General features: G+C 37.8%; 2 protein-coding genes across 5 annotated transcripts in view; one reads left to right on the top strand and one right to left on the bottom strand.

Annotated features, from left to right (window-relative positions):
• SFTPD (surfactant protein D) overlaps positions 1 to 2,599 on the bottom strand; it is a 37,780-nt gene extending 35,181 nt beyond the window's left edge. The window contains exon 1 of the transcript XR_013952414.1: positions 1,636 to 2,599. The gene's annotated coding sequence lies outside the window, so the exon portion shown is untranslated. The remainder of the gene's footprint in view (positions 1 to 1,635) is intronic.
• The window catches only part of LOC308196822 (uncharacterized protein), a 110,545-nt gene that overhangs the window by 61,412 nt on the left and 23,222 nt on the right, over positions 1 to 25,911 (top strand). The window lies entirely within an intron of this gene.

The following is a 25,911-nucleotide window of genomic DNA, read 5'->3' as shown; positions in this document are numbered from 1 at the left end:
TTAATCAAGTAAACTTGCCTAGAACATGAAAACTATGCTGGGGCTATCAGTAACCAAAAGCTCTATCTGCACAAAGAGCAAAGAAAAATCCACACTGAGAAAAATACTTCTCTGAGAGAGTGGAAAATCTCATTTTAAATACCTAAATACATTGTGATTTTTGGCATGAAAAGAAACAGAGAATTGCCCAAAGTAAGGGCAACATCAGGTCAGAGAGAAAATACAATATAAAGCAATTAACTACAGAGAAGCATACAATTAAAGTTTACTCTTTGGGGACATGCCCTGATCAGAAACAAGTTCAGAAAGGCCTAAGGATAAAAATTATGCATAGTTACATGTGTAAATATATATACACATATATATATATTATATATATATATTATATTATTATATATATATTATATATATATATAAGCAAATTGTTAGAAGGCTTATGCTTTTAAAGACTCATTAATCTGACCCAGAATGACCCATAATCCTTGGGTCATTCAGCATCTTTATCTCCTGCAGTTTATAAACTCTGTCACGATCGCCTCCTCTCTAGTCGAGGCCCCAGACTCAACAAAATCCTTTCCACTGAACCCTTTCTGTTGTTTCTTTTTCCCCCTCACATTTGCTTGAACTACCCCCTTACTCCATGTAGCCTGAACAGGGTTGATACATTGCAGCATTTTATTCAACCTTTTTCAAGTAATAGATATGACATTGCTGACTTTATTCAAAATTGCATGTGCTCAGTTACCCAACAAGGTCATGCTTCCCACAGATATTTCGGCAGTTAGTGAAACATTTGTTATGATTCAGTCAGTTCTAGCCTCAAGGTTTTACTCGCTGGACAGAGAAGCTTGCTCAGTATTTCTATAACACTTTATCACATGTGGCTTTTCATCTCAAAAAAAAAAAAAAGAAAAAAAAAGGGACAGAATTCATCTTTTGATCTTAATACATCATTTTTTTCCCCATGGTTGCAAGTTAAGAGAAGTCCTAATGATATATGATGGACCATTAACTACAAAAAGTCACCACCAGGGTTCCATTTCAAGCCAAAACTGAAGAGATCAAGTGGATAAACTTATCCCCCAGGTGAAACACTTCAGTAAAAATGACTAGAAGCAGCGTATTCTGCTGCTTAAACATCTGATGACTGTAACTTCCATCTGTGCCTTGCTGAATTCTGGCAGCAGGCAGGATTATTTAGTCTATTATTGTTCAGCCAGCGGGAAGACTTTATTATGGCAGGAAATGTGGGACAGATTTCTCAAATGAAGGCAGCTCTCAGAACAAATTAGTAACTGAAGAAATAGGACTCCACTAGAATGATCTGATGACCTGCTTATCTATAGGCAAGCTAGGCATCAAACAAAAATTGGAGTGACTTGTGATGGAGGATATTTAGATTTTGATTCAGCACACATCACTACCTCTGCAATCAATTGTGGAATATTATTTAATGTACTGAGTAAAATTAAGCTTTTCCTTTTTAATAAATGAGAAAGGTGTTTCTACTGTCATATGATAAGAGTAGAGATGAATTAAACTTCAATTCTTTACTTAAATTAATGAATTAAACCTTACTTATAGTGAAGTTTATTCTAACAAAAGCATTATATGGAATAAAATGTTCGTACTTACCTGGTATGCCATGGAACAGCAGCTCTAAATCCTTTTTTTTGAATATGTTAGCTTGTATTTTGTTATTTCAACAGAAATATGCTTTAGACATATTTTAATAGTTGGAGATTGTACAGGGCACTTAAGTATAAGCAAGCAAAAATTTCATCATTTAACCATGTCCTTTAATTACAGGATTAATCTTCAGAGCCTTGTGGAGTACATCTGCAAAGTCTCAGAGAGAATAAAAGGATTACAGAGGATAAAAACCACACACAACACTAAAGGTACCAGTTGTATAAGTGAGCGGTGATAATCAAAAGATGCACATACACTAAGGCTATATTTATACACATAGATTACACAGCATATGGATGAAGGAACCACTATTCTTCTGTCCCTTTATACCTGCAAAACATATTGAGACAAATGTTTATGCAAGGCTGTTTTCATATTTTAAAATCAGCTCTTTCCTAAAACTGGGTGTTATGTATCACTTACAGTCAATCTCAGAAGGGGAGCTTCAGTGTATGATACGATTGTTCTCAATTACAGTTCTTTATCCAATGGATTCTGAAAGTGGAAACTTCTGGTTTACTGTAGTCTCCCCCCACAATGTTATTAGACTATTAAGTTAAAATATCTTCCTTTTCAGTCACTGTTTTCATGAGCTCTCCTAGATGACCACTACAGAGGTATACTTGCTTCAGCTTCAGAAAAGCTTAAGGTTACATGTGATTAAGAATCAGTCCTCATTCATGCTCATCTTGGCCTCTGGGAATTGCCAGATATGCTCCAGAATAATTTATTTAAATTATCATCATGTGAATTAAAGTTGTGAATGTATCTGAAAATACATTTTTACTAGCAGGTGAAAGATGTCAGTCCCTTCCTGCTTTTTATACCTATCTGATAAAGCTAGTCACCGTTAGTCACCGTGTTTTGTTCCCCAAAATATTTAAGATAAAGATAGTATCCCAGTTGAATAGTGTCAGCTTTCCTCATAATATTAATTTAAATTATTAAAATTATTTAAATTATTAGAACCTCATAATATTAATTTAAAAATTAAAATATTTTTCTTAAAACATTTTCTATGATTTAGACATATAAACCTCCACAGTGCTCTGAAGTCCAAATTTCACTGTTAAATGCACCACACTACGGAAGAAATCTTGGAAAAAAATCAGTGTAGGAAGGTGAATGGATCTGAATAGGAAGGTTAAGCTTCAAGAGAAGCTTGAGAGATACAGCCAGGCTAGGCAGGAGAGAATACTTTGTATGTAAAACACCACTACCTGCTTGCTTTTTATTAACACTAGTGAAAGGAGAGGTAGCAACATCCTCAGGCATCCTTGAGCACAGCAAAAGGCTGCTGTCTGGAGCCCGAACTCCTTCCACAGCTGTGCTGCAGACTCCAAATGCCCTGAGGAGGACCAGTAACTACCTAGCAAAAAATATTACAAGCGCTGTTTAGCTCTACTGAAATAAACAACTATGTGTTCACTGCATCCCCACATCAGTGTTCCAGTTGCTCAAATGTGAGGAGACACAAACATATCAGAAGGACATTTGCTAAAAACTGAGACCAACCAACCCTCTGGGTAGGGAAACTAATCAAGGAAAATAATTACTTTTATCAATTCCTTGAAACGCAAATCCAACAGATCTGCTCTGCTATGACATTATTGTTATGTAGGATTTCCTGGCTGACAAAATAATCACATCCATTAAAAGATAACCAGTGTCTGACTGAGAATGAAGAATGTGTTGGACTCAATCTCTCCTTGGAGACCTTTCATGTACTTTTGCTGTTCTACTTCAAATCCTACCTGACGGCATGCAATCTAGCAGAAGCCAAAAAGGTCAAATTACTGCCCTTGTAGGAATTCCCTTAATCATGTCCTAATATTCTGTGTTTGTTTAAACACAAAAATAAGATGTTCAGTTTTTATATGGTTCTTTCTTTTCTACATTCTCCTCTTAGCTTCAGTTTGGAATGAGATGCCTGTTAAGAAGGTGGAGTCTCTGAAGTGGTAACAAAACATTCTCCCTGGTTCTCTGAGTAGCATTTCAAATGCTACTAAGATGTAAGCCTGTCCCCAGTCTCTAGATCTGTCTTCTAGCCAAACTTTTGGAGCAGAAAATAACCTGATAAAAAATTAGCAAGCTCTCATTGCAAATGCACTCTTTTCCCTAATATTTGTTCTCTTATTTTTTCATTGCCAGACAAAATAAAAACCTAAATACATTTCTATGATTATGAGGACTCAAACAAATAACAGCGCTAATCATATGCTAAGTGGCAATTTTGTAAATTCTGAGTATAGTTCAAGTAATACCAATCTAACTGAGAGCATTACATAGCCATAAAAGTAATATGAAGCTAAGTTTTATAATTTAGTTGCCATTTACATACATTACTTCCAATATTAGAAAACAAATTTGTAGCTCAAACTGTCTTCCTCAGATGCATTTAAAGTATATGAGATTAAAGAAGCTGTAGTTTAAATTACTGTAATGCAATTATCACAGATTATTACTTGTACCCCAAAAATGGAATTTGAATTGAATTTGGGATTGGTTTGGAGAGAAATGGTACTGCTGCCAAATTTTAGCCATCTTTCTAGCCACTTAGACAACAAGGTCACCTTCTACTTCTTATTGTCTTATATTTAAGGAAAGCAATAAATTAAACTAGAAAACTGAAGTACTCATAAAACTGAAGGGAAACGTGAATGCTTTTGCATCTAAAACTGCATATACACATTCACAAACAAAACCTACTAAAGAACTATGGATGACTTTATTCTAAACAAAAAATGCTTTTCCTTAACCACTTTTGACTTTTCACCAATAATTTTCCATATGGTTTCAAGGCCAACTAACAAATACAAATATTCTATTAACAATGGAATAACAGTATACTATGCTTTCATCCAAAAGCACTTCACGTTCTTGCTCCTATACACTCTTATCTAAAATTCTACGTAACATTTCTCCTTTCAGTTGTGTTCAGTAAAATAAATGTGTGTACAAACACACAGTAATGTCATGTAGATAGACAAACGTAGAGTGGCTGGAAAAATAAGAGAGGGTCTGGTATCACTTGGAAGGAACCTCATCTACTGCACTAGAATCTGTTAATCAGTTCAGTGAGAACCATAGAGCAACTCTGTAGAGGGAGACGTTTCAGAGCCTGGCATCCTCTATCTAATGTGCTCTTGTTCTATTAAACCTTGTCTTTATGTTGCTACTTTATTTTCTAACTTGCATACACAGATGATCATGGACAGGAGAGATATCAAAATATCAAGAAAAAGCAGGAAATTGGTATTAACTGTAAAGCACAAGGGTATATTACTTCATATCTAAATCCCTCACTATCTTGACAGAAAAATAAATTGTCTTGTATTTTGGAGCCAAGCATGTTTAAAGGATGAGCTCCAGGTCACTGAGAAAAGAGAAAGGGAGAAAATTAAATCTCTAATGCAAGCATAAGTTATTTTATTGACACTCTTGTTTACCAGTAGTGCCTGAAGTTAAGCATGCTGGGACATAAACTGGATAAATGGTTGGTTAAAAAAGGAAAAATTTTGATTTCTATGTATCGAGTAACCTAAATATCACTTGCTGACAATCAAGTTAAAATACCAAAACGTTTTCTAGCATGTTTTTCTTTTACTTGCCAGTATTCTCTACAGTTTCTTCAGTTATATGGTCTTGGGGTACTGTCCATGTTTTTCCACTATTTTTCCCTTCTACAGGCTTGTGCAGGCTGCAATGCTCTCCTTGTGTGCTTTTCCCATGCTCTTCCTCAGCCTAGTTTAATATTAAACACAGGAATTATGTATCTCTCACTTTTTCCCTTTGAATCAATTAATCTCATAGTAAGCACCTGAGGAAAAAAAGTACAGAAAAACACACGTATAAAATTAATATGAATTTCTGATACGTAATTTATGAGTTTTTTTTTCCAAAAAGTATCTAATTGCCTCTTGAATTTAAATGTACATTTAAATAACATACAACATAACAACTCCTATTTCAGATAAAAGTTTTAGCAACAAACCTGCCTACTACTGCATTGTGCTCGGACCTGTTGCACTTTTTGTATGCTTCCACAGCCCGCGGTGGCAGTAGTCTGAAATAGCTTCTAAAGGCTGGGCGCCTGCTAAGGTGCTGGAAGAACAGATTAACATAGGTGTGATCAAAACAGATCGATGCTGTTGTGGCACTCTGCAGACACCCACTTGGGAAGCAGGAGATGAGAAGGGAAGCAATGCTGATCTGCAGGCTGGAGCTGTGGCATCCCTTGAGTGTGGCTGGCCAGTGAGTAAGCTCTTCAGATACGGGCAAAGTACTGCATTTAAGCGGTGCAAAGCACTGTTTCGGTTTGCTTCATAACTCCTGCGGCTGTTATCAACCACCACCAGGGAAAACTGGCTGGGAAGGAAGATAAAAACCAACGTTAAGGGAGAATAAGGGAGTTTACTAAGGGAGAATAAGCTGCACCGAAAGCAAACGTTCCCATTTCTGTGGCACAGGCAAAACTGGCAGCTCACAGCCTTGCAGCTCAGGCAGCCCAGCAGCCGGGAGCCACGCTGCAGGCAGGTGGGGGAGCGCCAGACCCAGTGCCACAGCCCCAGGCCGCTGCCATTTGTCAGCAGGAGCTGTGGTCAGGCCTGCAGGGGCCTTGCCACTGTGCCAACTTCTTGCCGAGTGGCGGTGCTATGTTAAGGCCCCACGTGGGGAGCCACAGTGTACGAGAAGCCCCAGCGTTTCCCTCTGGCCTGGGCCAGTAGCAGCTGCACTGAATGCGCTTCCCTGCCTGGTCACAGGCCGATTCCCTGCAGGCGATGCACAGCCTGTCGCCCCCGCTGGCGCCTTAGGCACAGCCAGGCCTCAGTGATGGGGTTGGAAGGCACTGGGGATCCTCCCTCAGCTTGCTAACGTGCCGATTTCTGGGCCCCAAACCACACAGAGCTTTCCCGTCTCACCTGTAGGAACGGAAGTCACAGACCACCTATGGCAATGTCCTGCCTACACCGCTGTTTCCTCGCATGCAGTTATGCTGCTGGCGCAAAGATTTTATTCCAGAGCCAGGTGTGGCTGTTTTGCATCAGAGTCAAAACACATTGCTGGGGACAGGGCAAAGCTTTTCTTCCCCACATGTATCTCCCTCCTTTGATGCTACCGAGCACATCAGTCTCTAGCCCCACTGTTCCTGTGAAAAGTCCTTTTGGTACATTTCAGTTGGAGTTTCTGACAGAACATTATGGTCTCTCTGGAGGAGTGTCTTACATCTGAATCACTAAGCTGAACATGATACACATTCAGCTACCCCATTTCTTCTTAAGATCCAAATGTAACTAGATTCCACGCAAGCCCATTGCTCGTGTGTGCTGTAAATCACCAACCTCAGCAAAGCTGAGTCATAAAACTGTAACTTAAGAGGAAGAAACATTCCTTATGGCAACAAAATGCTATCGCATCTGATGACTCCTACACTTTCCTTCTCTTATGCTGTCTTTATTCTGTCATGTTCAGTAGATAATTAATTAGAAGATAGGAATTAATGTCTTTCCTCTCTAAGCAGTACTTTTGTATGAATTTTAATCATAATGTAGCACGGAGCTCCATATCCCATCTCACATGCAGCTGAACGCTATGTTGTTACACCTAAGGCCTAATCCCTTTTCTGTGTAAGTAACAGATAGATGTTTTTAACCTATTTGCATTCGTCATAATTGTGGTTTGAGTCCGGAGAAAACTGATTACACTGCCTGCTTTGTTTGGGCAATTCCAGGAAATTAATATGTGCTAAGCTGTTTCTCTAGATACTGCAGACTTGTGTTAGCTGCTACAGTTACTGAGCAAATATAAAATATGCTCCCTGGCAATGCAAAGACACCTATGGCCTTCACCACTGCCTGCTTCTACTTTGATATCCAAAGCCAGATGAGGACACATCGTGATCTTAGGTTGCAAACAGCCATCTAACTCAGTGCTACTTACTGCAGCCGATGCAAACCCATTCATAGATGTGGAACCAATCCCAGCTTGGCTGCACCTGATCATTAATCTTGACACAGCATGAGGGAAACTGTCTGCCCTACCCAAATAAACTAATGACAATGCCATGTATCACCTGGATATTGCCCCCTATCCGTGTAGCACAGTGCTCTCCAAAGAGATCTACATATTTTATTACAAAGATATTTGACAAAAACAAATTGAGAGAAAATACAAAACTGTCTATATGACAGGGAGTCTAGTTAATGCACCTCTCTGATCATATATATGAAAGAATTTTCACTTAAATCATCTTGTATTTCCTTTAAAACAGTACTTCAACGATTCTTTCTTGGCCCTTCTGCGCATTGCAAATAATTTCCAAGGTAATTCTTTTTCCATGCAAGTATTAGTAATACAGCTAATGAAGCCAGTTTCCCAACATGATGCTTGGCATATGTAGGGGAACTTCTCATCTGGAGATGATGTACAGAACATTGCAGCCTCTGGCAGGCTGTCTGTAGGATGCAGGCACACAGCTACAACTGTGACATCAGGGCCAGACAAAAGAACGTCGTCATTGTCAGGCTCTGGGTTCTTCTGACTCACCACAATCACTGGTGGTCCAGAAAGAGTAGGGGATGTCCAGATAAAAAACAAAGGAAGCCCAGCAGCTGAAAGCAGGGATAAGAAATCCAGAAATATAACTGCAATATATAGAAATATATCCTTCTGAACCACTTACACTGGGCATGCTGCCTAGGTCACATCTACTACAATATCTTACGGTAGTTGCAGCTTTTCGAGTAGACATTTTTCAACTAGCTGCAGCAGTGCTAGCTGTCTGCATCATTCTTATTTTCGTTGTTCTCCTTTGAAATAGTTCATCATGGCTTTAACATCTTGCCTGCTAATGCAGAAGAATTGCGGACTACTAGGAAAAGAGAGAGTATGCATGCACCAGACCTGCAGGAATTTCCCCATCCACAGTCATTAGGAAAAAGAACAGATATGAGTCTTTCTCAATAATTTCATTAATCACATTTCAAGCTTTTATTTACATTGGAAATTGATATAAAATGCACCTCATTTATTCTTATGTAGTTTTGTGCATTTGTATTGCCACAAGCATTTTCTTCTACCCTTGTAATGAAATCTTTAGTTATGGTTTTTTTTTTTTTTTTTTTTTTTTTGGGCGGTGGGGGAGGTTGTGGCCATGTAAAAATGAGACATGAGTGAAACTGTAAGTTCCAGAAGCCTGATTTTGCTCCTGTTTTCCTGATTTGTACAAACTGCCAGGCTTTCACAACAGATAAAAATTCCTTGTTTTTCAATTCTGCTCTGTCAGACACTCACATCCATGATACTGATCTCAGTGCCACAAGAGAAAACTCTAACTAGATTACTGACATAATGGAAGTACTGTAATACCTACAAAGTAGTAAATAAAAACAGAATCTGGCCTGCAGCTCATACCTTAACATGCATAAAATTTTTATTTCATTTCAATTCCATACTTTTTTTCTTCTTCCCCAGCACTTTCAAAAATTTATTTTGGAATTGAAACCTTCCAGGCTGGAATGAGTGTTTTTTTAAGTGAGAAAAATCCATTTGGCTGCCTTCCAGTTAGATAAAGCTAAAAGATGATTTTTACTGACTTAAAAAAAAAAAAAAATGCACATGCTTTTACTTCCACAGACATCATCCAAATTACTTTAATTCATGAAATTTAACAACTGAATATTTTTTGCATTCGAAGTTCAATCATCATGACACAATTGAAAAAATGTTTGCATGTGAAAAATGGTTTGTTTACATGTCTTTTAAGATAAGAAAAGATTCCAAATTTAGAAAAAAACATGTATTCTATCAATAATTCAAGAAATACTGTGTCAGTTTTTTTTTTTTTTTTTTTTTTTTTTGTGATCCCTCTCCCCCATCCCATTTTTTTTGGATAGAAACACATGCAGATGGGGAAGAATTTATTTCATTTTTTTTTCCAAGATGTCTTTTGAAGGATCATGTCTTGTACCAAGTGCTTTTTATCCATTGTATTGGGAGTAAGATCAGATCTAAATTGTATTCTGCTTCCATGATGACTGATGTGTATAAATATTCATGAGTTAACACCTGCAGTTGGCTATTTTCTAAAAGCTGTGCAACTGTTATTGCAGTTGTAGCTGTGGACTGTAACATCTCATTTGAATTCATGAGACTTGTTATACATTTTAAAATATATATGAAGTGATATTAAAGTCTAATGAAGAACAAGAACCCCATCTGCTACCTGCAACCTAGTAATACCTGCATAACATAACAGAGGGAAACAGTAATGCAAGCAGTGAAGATGGAAACTTGTTTGTTTATTAAAACTTCAAATTTGTTTTGATTATTCGTTCTAATCTCTGTTGGTAAAAATTATGTTCCAAAGTGGCATCTTTCCAGATCTCTGTAGAGATCTTTGAGTTTTAGCCCACTAAAAGTTTGGCAGAGAATCTAGCTGCCAAATTTTTCATAAAGAAGAAAACGACTTAAATTCTGTAACAACAGCCTATTTGATATTCATCTTTGCTCACACATGAGACTCTCTTGAGGATGTATGCATACTTGTTTCTACAGACTGCAAGACAAATTAATTTAAGGTTTTCAACTGAGCTTTGTGTCAAGAGAATTGCAGGGACAAAAATGTTATTACTTTAAAAGTTACACTACCTGGAAAGATGTAAGATGTTCTTCTTCTTAATACAAAACAACATAGTTTTTTCTCATTTGCCAATACCTTTCTGAAGTGATTTTCCCCAAGTTTCCATCACTAGTTATTTTTGAGCTCAGACAGGAAAGATTGAAAAGTGACTTCCAGGAGGCTGTGAAGATTCAGAGTTCAGAATATGACGACATTCTTGGTAGGATCCTGGTATCCGCTGCCTAGGGATAATAAGCACCATAACATACCTTTAAAACACTTTTCTTTTTTTGCTCTTTACAATTAGATTTATGGTGAAGGGAGGAGCAGGCGTGTTTTCCACTGACATCAGCAAGGCTGACATTTCATGCCCTGCCTGGTCCTGGTCACTGGCATCATTTACTGTAGTATGTAAACATCTCATAGCTTGAAAAAACTAACCAACCCATTCCCAGAATATTTTTAGTATAATGAGATGTCACTATATCTAGTTTACCAAGAACACAAGTATTTAAAGAGTTTCCAAGAAGCCTGGAGAGTAACTGAAGAAGTTTGGCTGTGGGTTGAGATTAAGTCCCAGGAAAGCGCTCAACCTCTGTGGTTTTGTATAGGTAGCTAATATAAGTGTGCCATACTTACCTAACCAGGATATTTGTATTTGCTGTAGTATAAATTGATGGCATTATCCAGTGGCCTGAACCTCATGTTCAAGACTGTATTTGTAATGCAATGCCAGTGTTATACCTATACATCTTTATGAACAGGACCGGTGATCACACTAGACTTGCAGGAGCAGCAAAACTCTAGTTGCAAGAGGGATATGACAGCACTCTGCAGTGCCTCATGATCCCCAAAGGGATCATAAACCCAGCACAGATTTGGAGTTCTGTACACTAACAAAGCTGTTTAAGCTATTTAAACTCAAGTCCGTTCCAGCAGTCTTGGTCACCATTTCTGATTATTTTCTTAAACTTCAAACTATGCTAGAATAGGGCTAACTGCCCATTTATTAGTAACTTGTGCAGCCTGTAGTAATTCTGATCCTATAACACTGAAAAGTCAGAAACTGAGAAAACACTGAGAGAATACCTTTTAAATATATGTATATATATATGTATCGGTCGAACAGGGTAACAGAAAAGGGCATATTTTTCAGTTAAACTCCAGTTTCTCAGATGATAGATGACAACCAGCATTTTAACCTAAGAGCTTCTCAAGCCTGAAATGTCATTTTCCTTCTCAGCTGTCCTTGCCCACATGCTTTCAGGTGAAAATGGAAGAATCTGTCATACATCAGAAAAGTAGTTGCTTGCTAGTTGTATTCATAGTCACTAAAGGCAAGAATATTTAAAAAGCTTATAAGAAAGATTATTTTATAGGAACTCATTTATGCAAACTTTTGTGCTGTTCACATAAAACCTACGCACATTCACAAACATTCATTATCACCTATTAGATAAACATTAAAAATAAACACAATCTAGTAAGAATATTACAGGGCAGAAGTCTCAGACATCACCAACAGAACAATGACACAGAGCCCTAATGCTTTTAGGTAATATTCAATTGTGTCTTAGAAAAGTCAGATTTGGCTGAAATTGGATTTTACGTGTTAACTGCTTAAATCACTTTTGAAAAAAAACCATACCATCCTAGAGTACTAAAAACTGACAGAATCCCATCTCATTTGTGGTCTTATTTTTTTTTAAATACCCTATCAGTATACAAATTGCACTCAGAGTACCGCCAATCACTTCATTTTGATGCATGATTCAGGACTTCGCATATAATTACAGCTTTGGTTTTCTGTGGTTCCTAAGCAGACTTCTAAAGGAAACTGGGAAAAAAAAAAAAAGAACATACAAGAAATTGCAGGCTATATGTTTTTTAAAATCCTACAGGCATCTAAGGAAAAACTTTGCAGAACAATCTCTTAATAGCATTTAGTTATCAGAAGGCAGACAGACAGAAAGCCATTGGAAAAAGTATCTTGATCTTGAAATGATCATATAATTTCAGCATCAAAGGGAGTAAATTCTGACTTCAACACATGAAAACACATAAACACATTGCATAAAATATTTTACTGTATAATATCAAGGTGCCAATCTAAAGAGTATTGAACAATCAGTGGCATTTTCTTTGTGTGTATCTAACCCCAAATTCATCTGAAATTTAGTATCAGGTGTCTGGGGGAGAATGAGCTCACTAAGGGACTATGACTAGGCCTGTGCAGATTCATCACCACATTCTCTGTCAAAGAGAATGAAAACACAGGACTCAAGCCTGGTCCTCAATGATCACAATTTCCTTATAGGTAGGGTCAAGCATTTTCTGTGTTTCTTAAACTAAAAGAACAAAATGCAAACAGGAGGAGAAGAACTTCAAAGATTTCTTCTTTCTTCATTCCGAAGAAAAGCTGTAGGGGGAGGAAAGGATACAAGAGCAAAAATCCAGAGAAGTATGGAAAGGATGGGGTAATGAGGAGTTAGCATGGACAGACATAGACAACATTCACTGCGTAGACTTCTGGAAGAAAAAGGATTTTTTTAATATTTAATTTTTAAGTGTAGCTTAAAACCAAAATATGTTAATGATCTATACTAAAAATCTTCTATTTTCCATAGATACACCAAGCTTCTTTACTAGAGACATTTCTAAACTGTTTATATTGGCCCCTTGTGACAGTCTCCAACATGCACAATAATTACAGCATTTCTGTCTCCATATCACTGAAAATATGCAATCATCTACATCATTTCCCTTGAAAGATGCATTTAAATGCTCCAGTGGTGCCACACACAGCTTTCTACACTGCCTTTCACCCAGCAGCTGCAGCACAGGAAGAACAGGTCTCTCCAGAAGGAGGAAGAGGAGGCAGCAGCAATGCTGACTTGTTAAAATCCCTGTCACTAGCACAGAAGAAAAATTTCTGCTCTGTTAATAGAAATCTGAGTGCTTTACAAATGGCACAACAGATGCAGTGCACCAATGGAAATGATGTAGACAGTGATGCTGCAAAAGCTCTTCAGGCAGAAACACAGTTGTCATGGGCTGAACAAGTCTCGCACACACGTTGCCACAGGAATAATTTTAGGAACAATTGGTGGGGCCCTAAGGTAACCCCCCTGCTCTTTCTGAAGAATTCCTTGGGGTTTTAATTTCCAGATGGAGAAACCATAGAGCTGAGTTCATCATGTCATCTACAGGATGACATCTCCCACGATGCAATACCCCCTGTCACTGAAATACAGTGCCAAGCATTGGGTATGAGCCTAGTACATGAGGTAGAAATGGAAACCACAGCCTTCTGCTGCAGAGATGCAGGCCAATAGTTGAGTCATCTCAGGAGCTTCATCTAAATCCTTATACACTGTTTTTTACATTAGAAAATTGATGAACTGATACAAACGTGTGCTGCCAGGACTCTGCCATTCAGGTGGAAGGAAGGGAGTAAAGAGAACAAACACTGAAGTGTTCAGGCAGAGTTTTCTGATGAACAGTATGCTCCTCATGCATTCCTGGCAGCATACAAGACTATATCGTAATTAAAACTATGCAAAAAATAATTCAAGATTAAAAATGCAGGGAAACAAACAAACAAAAATCAATGCTACCTGAAAGGCAGATCAAAACCTTGCCTTGACAAACAGGTTGGCAAAGGGACAGCTGGCCGAGAATTCATTTACAATTAATCTGTACTAGACATACTGTTTAGCTGCATTATCTGATTCTACCTCATCTTCTGACTCAAGGCCTCATTTGTTATGTCCTGTCTTTTAGTCTCGAAATACAATGGCAAAGTGATTGCTTGTGATTTTACGCTTTTCTGTGCCCAGCACAATGAGACTGCTCAACTGCTCCAAAGAGCTATGATGAGAAAAGAAAGTCCAAAGCCTCCAAGGAAAGCACTATAAAACATCTTATGCTAGAGCATCACTTTTTCAATATTATATATTTTAAATTGCCTTAGATTTTCTTGAAGTAAAAAAAATTAGACACATTGAGACAAGAAATTATCAGATGCATTTCATCCAGTTAAAATATTCAAGAGCCATTTGGAACTGTACTAGTCCACTGTGATTCAAAATGCTAAATGCTTCATCAAATACTACCAGATAGGAGGATTTCAGTAGCAATTTGTGACTATGAAGGTGAAGTAGTTGCACAGTGGGCTTCTATAACAGCATATAATCTTCTTAACTCTAAAAGAGGAACCTCAGTTTGACACTTACTTGGCTTCCCGCAGACAGCCTGTGTGTCTGGGATGCTTTATGCCTTTCAGACTCATTAGAAACTCTATTAGGGCTCACTATAAATAAAGTGGAGCCTTCTCACTGCAACAAGTTTCAAAAAGGAAAGAGAACATTTACAGAAGAAGAAATTAACTTGGACAGTTCTCTCTTTTGCTTTTTCTTCATTCACTTTTAGGCAATTATACATGTATGAAAATACCTAAACCCCTTGAATCCAGGTTCTTCTGTTGCTTAATTCAGGTGTGAAGTCATAATTCTGTGCTTGCAACATCATGAGCTCTCTGGAAATAACTGCCATTTTACAAAATCAGCAGTTTAGAATTGTTCTGCAGAACAAACGAAGAAGAAAAAGGATCCAACCCTATGTGACACTATATGCCTAGTGCAAGAGTGAAAGTCCAGTTATTATTCCATAACTATAAAGTGTTTGGGTTTATTGTAGTAAAATTACAAGAACCAAAGGATCAATACTGAGAAATATCGTTTTGTCTAAGAGGAAAAAATAGCTTCCAAACAAACATAAGATGACGATTCTATCAAGCTTCATTTATTTATACACACACACACACATAGAGGAACACACAGCCCTTCTTTCCTATAAAATGTCTCCCAAATCATATCTCAGCATTATTTTCATTTTAGAAGGAAATACTGATTAAACTCTGTCTGGGGACAAGAATATAAAGAACTGCTATAGACTTTTATATTGAATGGAGCTGCAATTTCAAATGAGAGGAAATTCCTTTCAGGCTCTGCCTAAGAAGTGGCCTTAGCACTTCTAAGACCACGTGGCAAGCCAAATAAAATAAAAATTGTCTGGTAAAATTAGAATGATATTGATAGACTATATGTTGTAATTTCCCAATATAATTGCATTTATGTAGGAGGGGGTCTCTTGACTGTGAGCTACATGTCAGGTTTGCTCCTTCCTCATCGCTTGCCAGGATATTAGAGGGACAGAAATAATGACTGAAGATTCACAAAGACTGGGCTTACAGCAAGGATGATCAGCCTCAGCTCAGGAAACCGCTCAGTCTTCTGAGACTGGAGCTGTGAAGCCACCCCTGACTGGGCATGGCTGGTGGGCAAACTCTCCCCTAACATCAGTCTGGGTTTCTTTCCTCAGTAACTCTGAGGCCACTTGATATTATATTATCACACGTGGATAGTAACAGAGGAAACACTTGCTTCCTGCAATGGCTAGATGATACCACTTAGAGAATGCTTTATGCCAAAAATAGATAAAACATTAAAATAAAATCCTTTCTGCTGTCAAACATTTTGGCACTGCAATATAGAACATACAGCCAGTGTTGAACAGGAATTGGGGTTGCAACAAAGCAAGGAAGTCTTTAATGAGACTTCCTTTTGGGAAAAAGTTTTGCGTGTGCTTAGACAGCTAATGACAAATTACTAAAATTTTTATTTAAGAAGAATCTCACTGAAACACTTTCCCCTTTGGCGTACTCTTTTCAGCAGGCTCAAGAGATGCCAGACAAACATATCTCCAGACCTTTAACTGTACATAGAGTCTAGCTAACATAAAGATAACTGGGAGTTAAAACATGCAGTTAATGTCTCAGATAGCGGGAAGCTTTCAGGACAGGAAGATTAGCATCTGACAGCATAAAGAGTTATGATGACAAGACACTGCAATAAAATACTGTTAGAATAGCAACTAACCTTCTGCAAAAGTGATAAGACATGAATAATAAAATTAAACAGATGAAGGAAACTAACACAAAAGGAAAGATGAAATGATTTTGAATCCCTGCTTATACTGCAACATTATTTCTTCAGAAGCTTTATGTCAATAGCAGACCTCAACTGTTTAAAATAAATGACTGCAGTGGTATGGAAGACAATGAGAAGAGGATAATTAACCTGCTGACAATACAATGATAAATTAAAAACAAAACAAAACAAAACACATTCAGCTCATTTAAAACCTGTAAGTTTGAGGGCAGTCTCAGGAGCATGTTGGAAGATGTTACAGTCAGAGTCCTATATGAGTGATAGAAGATATCATATAAATATATATATATAAATATGATGTCTTCTACCACAAAGAGGTAAGGATCACACTTGTCAAGCAAACAGCATGTTGAACCCTCGGAGAAAAGGAAAATGAAGCCACTGTTCACAGAGAACACTAAAAATTGATACACAAACCTGCAGTCCATCCACATCTGCAAATGCTTCTACCATCCTTCCAAGAGATACGTATGGGGATATAATCCTGGTCAGCATTTTCTGTAATAAACTGTAATGAAAAATAAGAATAAGTTTATTCTTTGATTTCAAAAGCTCTAGCATCTGATGAATGAAATCCAATTTCATTAAAGTCAAAAGCAAACCTCTACTTGTTTCAAAGAGCAAAATTTCACTGAGTGATATCGTAAAATACAAAAAATGCAACAGGAACATTCCTTACTGTTTAATTATTTTTAGTCCTAATCAATTACCATAAATTTGCACAAAAAACAATACTCATTCTAGCCCCTAGAAGTTTTGGTGTCTTCACTGAATTCACTGGGACAGTGAACTTGAAGATTTATTTACAACTGCGGATATCCAATCTAATCTTAATTAAAAGTGGTTAAAAATAATAATAGAAATAAATATACGTCCCAAGTATATTCTGCCAGATGAAGAGAAACAAACTGTGTAATGAAAATCAGAATTAAAATAAAATCCTGTTTGCTCAGGTTTTATTGTAATGCACCTGCACGCTTGGTGATTTTTCATAGTTCCCCTCTTCTACTACTAATATTGCATTTTCGTGTCTGGAAAGCAAATTACCTCTTTTTGGGAGGAGCTCTTGTTCTTTGCTGATGATATCTAAGATCATGCTCGGCAACACACAGAAGCTGTGAGATTTCATTGAGATGATCAACATCTCCGACTTCCAGTGGAACAGCACATATAATCTTCTAACTGAAAATCTGGTAAAAGGCAAAAATACTTGCCCCTGCAAGGGCAAGTTTCCAGGTCTTTTTCTTTGTTGCCATTGTTTTTTTCCTATGAAAAAATGAAACTACAGAAATGTTAATTTCACTTTAAAAGCCGTTACTAAAATTTTCACTTTAAATATGAAAATAATTAGTAAGAGATAAATGCACTTATTGTGGTTAATATATAACCCAGCCAGATTCTACTTCTAAAAGTTCAGCTTGAACCCCAGCTCTACTGGGATCAGGAAACAAAATGGGCTCAAAGTGAAGCAAAGAGCATTCAGACTAAAAAGACATAGAGAGATTGAAGAGTGAGATGAAAGGAGGAGGGAGGAATGGCATTTTGTTAAAAAAAAACAAAACACAATATACTTACCAGCCTGAACTGTGCTACACCTGATGCAAAGTCTCCTTTGCTGTATATAGGTTTTGCTGTGAGCCCAGTAAAAATACGGAGTGGGTTGAAATAGCTACTGTTTTAGGATTCATCCTCCCCAATGTACTGCTGGGAAAACTTGGCGAGTGTCTCAGAAATGTCTTTAAGAATTCTGGAAACCACAATACAAGCAGCAAGTATTCCTTCCTTCCCTTCATAAAATGCTGAAATCTGAAGCTGAAATGGTCAGTTCAAATCCCTGATATTGACACCCATTATCTCACTACTTTTGACAAGATAAAATTGAAGAAACCAAAAGAAGTTAGCTGAGACTCAAGGATGCTTAGTTTCAGAATTTCAGTAAATTATTTTGTTTATTCTTTATTTTGAAAGTGGACTGGCCTTCCTGAGTGTCTGGACATGGACAGGAACACTTCACAAAAGAGCAAAAAGAGCAGGACACATATAAAAATAAAAACATAAAAAAACAAACAACAAAAAAAACCTATACCAACCAACCAAATAATAAAAAAAATAACAAAACACAAACTTAAAATTTAAGCTTACAGTTTATTTTCAAAAAAGTTCTCTGTGATCACTTTTGCACATAAACAGAGTTGCTCTTGTATTCATAGAACTTCTTAAAGTCCACAGATAGGTCCTCAGTATGATTCTATAAGTTATGAGATTCTATAAAATTCTAAGATTCTATAAGATACGATTCCATAAGTTACACTGAAATTGTGTGGATTTTAAACTACAAATCACTATAGATCCAAAAGTTCTTATTCAAAGTGGGCATCATCCACTTTTCTTCCAATTAATCATCTGTTTTCTCTAACAGCTGTTTTTCTTGCTGTTTCGTCTACTGTTCTGTGAATATATGCTTATTCATACTCAGTGTACTTAAAGTTACTTACACTACCTTCTGCAGAGACAGATCAAATAATTTAACTTCAAAGACCTTTCAGTCATCTCGGTCCATAATGGGGAGTGATCTCACATGACCCAGATGACAGTGACATGAAATAAGAGCAATGTCCAGAGACTGTGAATGGTGTGATAGCAGATATTTTTCATATAAATCACAACGAAACACAACAACAAAAAACTCAAGAGTATATGGAAGGAAAAGAATAAATGATTCACAGGGAGGAACTTCACACGTGCATGATCATGCTATGGACAAGCCTACTTCCAGTGACATTAACGGAAATCTTGTTCTTGGCTTTACCTTAATCCACACAGTACGTTCATCTTTCTGCTCAGCCTAACGCTAGATGTGAAGCCAAGCTATACCAATCATCTCACACAACAGATGCCAAGATCAGATTGTCAACAGTATACCAAGACTCAGATCATGAACACTGTCACCTTAGTGTGGTCCTGGATTTACATATCTTAAGCATTCACCCAGATTCACACACAAGCATCCCAGCTTGGCATAACTTCGAGTCTGAGTTCATGAAGATTCAGTATTTGGACAGGAGGCAGCAAAGAGCAGTTTCTGAAATTGTGCTTTGGCCGTTGCAGCCTGTGCTAGCATGCTGGGCCTGCTCAGGGCAGGCTTAGCAGGGATTTGGGTGCCACTGTAATGGGATGAAAGCACCGTGCAGCTGCATCTGTGGAAGGAGAGGAGGGAGCGTGCCCTTTCTGCCTCAGCTCTCTCACTGCACCTCGCTGTGGCCTCTTTGACAGGCGTAGCACGTGCTAATTCATCAAAGGAGGCTTCACACTTCCCACATTTCAGGCAGGACATGGCTGGGTGAGGAGCACAGCTTACCACGTTGTCATTTGGATGTGCCTATTGTCAATGCATTTCCCTTACTGAACAACCGCCTGCTCTCTGCTGGGGCATTTCACACTCTTACCTTAACAGCTTTGGTCTGCTTTCATGTGCTCTTCCCCAGACAGGTATCAGATGAAGAGCGACTAGCTGTTGGCATCTCACATCTCAAGACATCCCATGGACAGACTTTCCATGTTTTAGCTCTGTCAAGCTTGCTAAGCCTCACAGCCAGGCTAAAAATAGAAGGGAAAATTCTCTTGATTTCAGGTATAACGTGGTTTGCCGCATAAGATCAACTATTCTCTCCTTTCCTAAGCAACCCTGTACATGCACAGCGGGTGTTTAGTCATTCTCGATGGAAAGGCACTCTGCACAGCCTGTCTAAAGTAACTGGGCTGCGGGGCAGAGGAGCTGCTGCAGGTGGACCTCAGCCTGGGGCCGTACAGACGGCCAAGCCTGGGCAGAAGCAGCTGCTAGTTGTCATCGGGATGTGACCCTCTCTCTGCTTGCCTCAGTCTCTCAGTCCCTGATGGCAGCATAAATGATGACAGAAGTGAGCAGAAAGCTTTTTATCCATTGATATATAATACTGCACCTACCAGTCCCTGTACATTGCTTAGGAGTGAACAAGAAAATGAAAAAAAAGAAAAAAGTCTAATGGTCTACAAATAATGTTCCACATGAACGATTTACTTTTCTTTTCCCCTCTCCAGAAAATAATAGTGAGCATTTCAGAAATGTTTTCAATTGCTGTGTTTCCTGTATAACACACGTATCTGAAAGGGGATGAATTGCAATAATATAATAAACAGTTCATAGGAATACACATATTACAGTTTTGCAGCTCTCTTGTGAATTGAATGGATTCCTGTAAGATTTTGTTTAAAAACAAGTAGCATGATTACAGTGGAAAATAATACAAGCCCTAGATAATTATAACATATGTCTGAAATATTAACGCTACACCAAAATCTTCCCTTCCCCAACTACTTTTCCTTAGTGAGCAGGTGTGGATCGGGTGTGGATTAGGTAGATTACCTGGCTTAAACCGAGGTTCTACTTCGAGCTGTTGTCAGCAAGAAAAGCAGAAAATGCCCAGGACAACAGAATTGCTGGGACTATAGTGCCCGCTCGATGGAGTGGCCCATTAGTGCTGAAACATTACCCACTTCTGATGGCAATCAGGCTGTACCTGATAATTACTCATACAGACGGCTTTCATGTTGGCTTTTGCTACTCGATTTAATTAGATATACATAGCACTTATGAAAAGATTGTTAGAGGAAAACAGGAAAGGAGCTGATAAAACAAACAGAGTTTGTAAATATTTTTTTAGTTATAACTCACATTGGCATCACAATTTTTGTATGTGCATGTGAGATAGGCATCCAAGGTGGCAAAAAAGGAGACAAAAAGGAAAAACAAAAAATAGTTAAAAGCACTAAAAAGGAGAAAAAAAAAAGAAAGAAGCAACAGGATAGAAAAAGAATAGCTTTAATTTCATTGTATTATGCCATTTATGTCCTTTTTCTTCTCCTCACTTGTAACCTTTTAGAGGGAATCATTCATAGCTGTACAGATCTTTGGTAAATACTTCCATCTTTGTATCACAGAGAACCCATACGACACAGTCTCCCTGCCTCATTTTCACACATTCCCTGAATCACCAGATGAAAAGCACAAAACTTTAAAAAAAAAAAAAAAAAAGTGTGATTCCCACCACGGTAAGAAAGTATCACAGGACCTCTAACATTACAGTTGTTACAGCTGCAAGTTACTGCTGTCTGATTACATATTCAATAGAAAACAACAATAAAAAGCAGTTTTATGTGGCTTAGGTGCAGTTTCCGCTTTATATTTAGGCATGAAGGCTTTTCAGCTGTTTCTCATCAACTCAGAAATAGTATGTCCTAAAGACTGACAGTTTTCAGTGGAATATAATGCACACCAAGATTATTTACATTTCCAAAGCACCATAATACCGTGCTGAAAATAAAGCCAGGCAGAAGTAATAATGTTAAATACAGCTTACTACAAAGATAGGAAATAATTTTCAGTTTTATTAGTAATACCTCTGAGGATTTGTACCAGAAAATTACTGGTAGGAAAGGACAAAACTGCTGATATATCGCAGCACCAGATTTGTGTTAGTTCATGAAATATGTTTGGTAACCATGGGTACTAAACAATTTCATGAGGACTTCAGATAATCTAGGAACTATAAATAGATTTGGAAACAAAGTAGGAGCTTAACTGTAGTATACATGGGAAGCACAATGTTATTCATAACAGAATTCATTTCTTTGTGCTCCAACAAGCACTTTAAGGTATTTATGACAATGCCACCATCTCTTTTCTTGTCTTTCTTCTTTTCTAGCCTTCCCTCCCCATCTCCCGTGACTCAATCAAGCTGAACTTGGGTGATAATGAACAGGGCAGTAATCATAAGCTCTCACTCAATTACATTTAATTTTTAGAGAAAAGAATGCAGAACAATGCATACTAGCCAACACAGAGAAAAATTAACCAAGTGAAAGATGTGAGGAATATTAGTCAAAACTCGACGAAGACTACTACTCAAACACAATTATAAATATTCCTTCAATGTTAACTTTTTTAAACCTCTTTGCACACTTGCCTTCAATAAAAAAAATAAAAAAAGAAAAAAGAAAAAAAAAAGGCAGAAGAACTGAATATATTCTGGAGAGAAACGCATAAATATAGTGGGGTTCTCCACAATTCAGGGAGCTGTCAATGTGCAGATAACTCAGTTAATCATATCATCTAAGTCACGGTATAAGCTGCTTCAAAACAAAGCTATCAATAAACTAGGTTCGGTATTTCAGGTTCTGAGGAAAGCTTAGAAATTTATGATAATATAAAGACCTTCAACAGAATAGGGTCTGCTATAATTACTTGGAGTAATAATGCAATGGGACTTCAGCCACAAGTCACAGTTCAAGTTAGCATATTTCATCATCTGTTAATCGGATCACTCTGGGCTCTGAAGGCTGCGGCTAGGCTGGGTGAAAGAACTGGCAGCAAAGCCTGCAGTGAAGACAAAGGCTGGGAGCACACCCAGCCAAGTTTAAGCAAATGCTCCAGCAGTTTTTCCTCTGTCAAACTAATTCATGGGTGCTCAGCTTTTAATGGGAAAATCTTAATGAATTTAACACAAATGGCTCTTTTTCTAAAGGCTAACTAGCATATGGATTTATACTTATATAGCTGGAGCTAATTATAGATTTTTTTTCATGCTTTTTGGCTACCCTTATCATTAAAGTGGAAAAATATGTACAATACAACATTAAGGCAATGAAATGTTTTTCTCATCCTAGCAAGAAGTCTCAGTTACTTGATTTCTCATTTTAAAATAAAAGTCACCAGTAATCTTTGCCAGCACTGACTGGCCACAGTCAACTGCTTAGCTAATAGCTAATCATTTTAATCGTCTAAAGAGGATTTTCATTAGTTACCTATGGGTATTTAAAAAGTTTTAATTGTTGAGTGTTTAAACTTGCACACCACACTCTTTGAGAGATTGGACAATGTCCCAGGGAGCCTGGGGACCCGATCTGCACACTGGGGTTCTCCAGCCTCAGCACGATGGCACCGTGCCAAGCTGGCAGGTCTGCGCAGAGCCCCTCCAAACCGCCAGAATAAATACGCTCCCACTGGGCTGGCCTCTACTGAGGGAGGCTGGTGATCTGCGAGGAGAGACACAGCGAGAGCTCTGAGATGGGGAAGGCCAGGAGGACCACTGCCATCCCGCTCCAGAGATGACTGGGGTCATTCCCAGCAGCATTCACGCTTTCCCATATGTGCCTATGACTGCATTTTAGATCATTAGACAGAAATTATTTTTTTTTCATGCGTGAAAAAAAATGAAAATGATCATGATCATAAAAAGAAACCTTATGTGAACAAATGTGTTAAAGCAAAACTTTCCTTTTTCTTAGTTTACTCCAAAATTGTGCTTGACTTCACATTCATTAGTAGGTATACTCACAGACATGTTAGACATTCAAGCTAATACTGCAGTCTAATCGAGCTTCAGGAGTGAAGCCCAGTGTAACAGAATGTTCTCACTTGTATACCTTTCAGCAGAAACATGACCATTTATGGATGAATTCAGGCACACTAGAAAAAAAAGAAATCAAAGCTTTAACCTGTATTGTTTTTTCAGTACTCCCTAGAGAAAGAAATCCATGCCAATTATCCCACCAGGTAGTACTTTCTTCAGTGAGTTAGAATCTTAATGGAACCATAAATCAGGCTTTCCTTGGGGAAGGAATGGAAACTTCATTAATTCGTATCATTTGCAGATGTGGCCACCCACTAAAATGGTTGGCTACCATGTGTTTTGCTTCTCAGAAGTGGAGGAGTCAAAGACCTATCACAAAGCACAAAGATGACCAAACGTTTGGAAACTTATAAACATAAGCAGAATGTTACTTGCAAACAATACATAAGCAAAATGATACATATATCTACCTACCTGATAGTGGGTGTGTATACATCCCGGGGAGATATAAGACATATTTTATCCTTCTGTTAGCAACTCTCTTTTTCAACATCAGCTATAAGTATCAGCTTCCAGAAATGGCAGTGGTAGTTGAAAGTACAGTAGGAATTAATGTCTCTTCAGTTCAGGCCATTTTTCTTTCTTCAGGAGCTACCATGAAATCCTTTTGTAAGTTTTACCCTGGCTGAAATAAAGTCTAGAGTTCTTATTAGTTGCTAGAATGAAGTAAGCAACTTAACTCTTTCTCTGCTTCTCCAATAAGGTCACATCACAAAAAAAAAAGATAGAATAAAAGCAATTGTATTTCATCTAAACATAAAGTATGGGACAGAAATGATAATTATACAAGGAATATGTGATGATGATTCATGTACTAGATCTGTAATTGGTTAAGATGAAAATATACCACCATTATCATCACTTGTATTGAAGGAGCTCTAGTTCATGGAAAAAAATATTCTCTTATTCTGTCTATAAATTTAAGTATTTTTTTTAAATAGGCAATAATTACACCAGGAGAAGATTTTAAATTCTTAACTACTTTTTTGTAAGTCTATGTTGCTAATACTATCTAAACACTGTAGTTATTTTTCTAGCAATAACCTGTTTGAGTCTCACAACAAACCAACAATGCTCTCAATTTACAATATGCTCAGCATCTCTGAAGACTTAAAAGAGATTCTGAAAATCCTGTGAAAGTTCACTATGGAATAAATATCTTAACGTGACCTTATTAAGCAAATCAGCTATTGGAAAAATTGTTACCTTCTTCTCCAACTGCATTCATCTGCAGAGTCCTGCACATGCTTACAGTAGTCAATACAGGACAGTTACATCATTAACAATCAGAGAGGAATAAAAAGCTTTATTCTCATCCATTGAATAACTCGTGTTCTTTCAACATAATTTAATGGAAAGGGCATCTGAAAATATGTAGATCAGGATTAAGATCTGTGCCAAACTGCTCTCTGGGACATGTGAAATAGAACGTGAAAATTCAATCTCAAAGTTTGTCAGTCATTATCATCCTTTGCGTCTGTTTTGTCTTTTCTAAGGGACAAACACAAATTCCACCACCACTCTATTAACTTCCTACTGCCTGCTTAAAGGGTGAATTACTCGAAGGCTGAAGCCTCCTCCTGTTACCGTGGTTAGCAAAGTTTCCTACCTGATGAATCAGGTTCCAGTCAGGATATCTCAAGCTGCTGCTACTAGTAATTATGTTTTCTTTCCTCTCTGTTGTTATTCAAACAACAACAAAATATTTTCTATTTTGGAACAATCTTGACTTCCATCCTCTGAGGAGTGTCCTAGGACTTAGCCCCTCCTTGCCTGCTCTTCCTTGCACCTGACAGATGCTTTCATTTACTCCATCCTACTCTGTAATTCCAAATTCTACAGAAAAAAAATGGTTCTGACAGTGGAGGAAAATGAGCTACCAAACAGAGGACACAGAGGACACCTTCCAGTCTGACATCCCAAGGGAGCGGCCCTACCTTGCAGGAACCGTGTAACAGGCAGACTGAATCTGATAGACTGAACAGGTACAAATCAGCTGTACAAAACACACTTCCAGTGGTTTGAAGAACCACCAGAATCCCTAAACACAGGTAAGCAACTCTGAAATGAACACAATGTTTTCTTTCTGCTTCTGGAAAACTGTTGGTGAAAAATAGCACCACCAGCAGGACAGCCCTGC

The sequence above is a fragment of the Anser brachyrhynchus genome (assembly GCF_964034855.1).
Source record: "Anser brachyrhynchus genome assembly, chromosome: 6".
Lineage (NCBI taxonomy): Eukaryota > Metazoa > Chordata > Aves > Anseriformes > Anatidae > Anser > Anser brachyrhynchus.
Note: the sequence above shows the minus strand (reverse complement) of the source record. Positions and strands in the feature narration are given on the sequence as shown.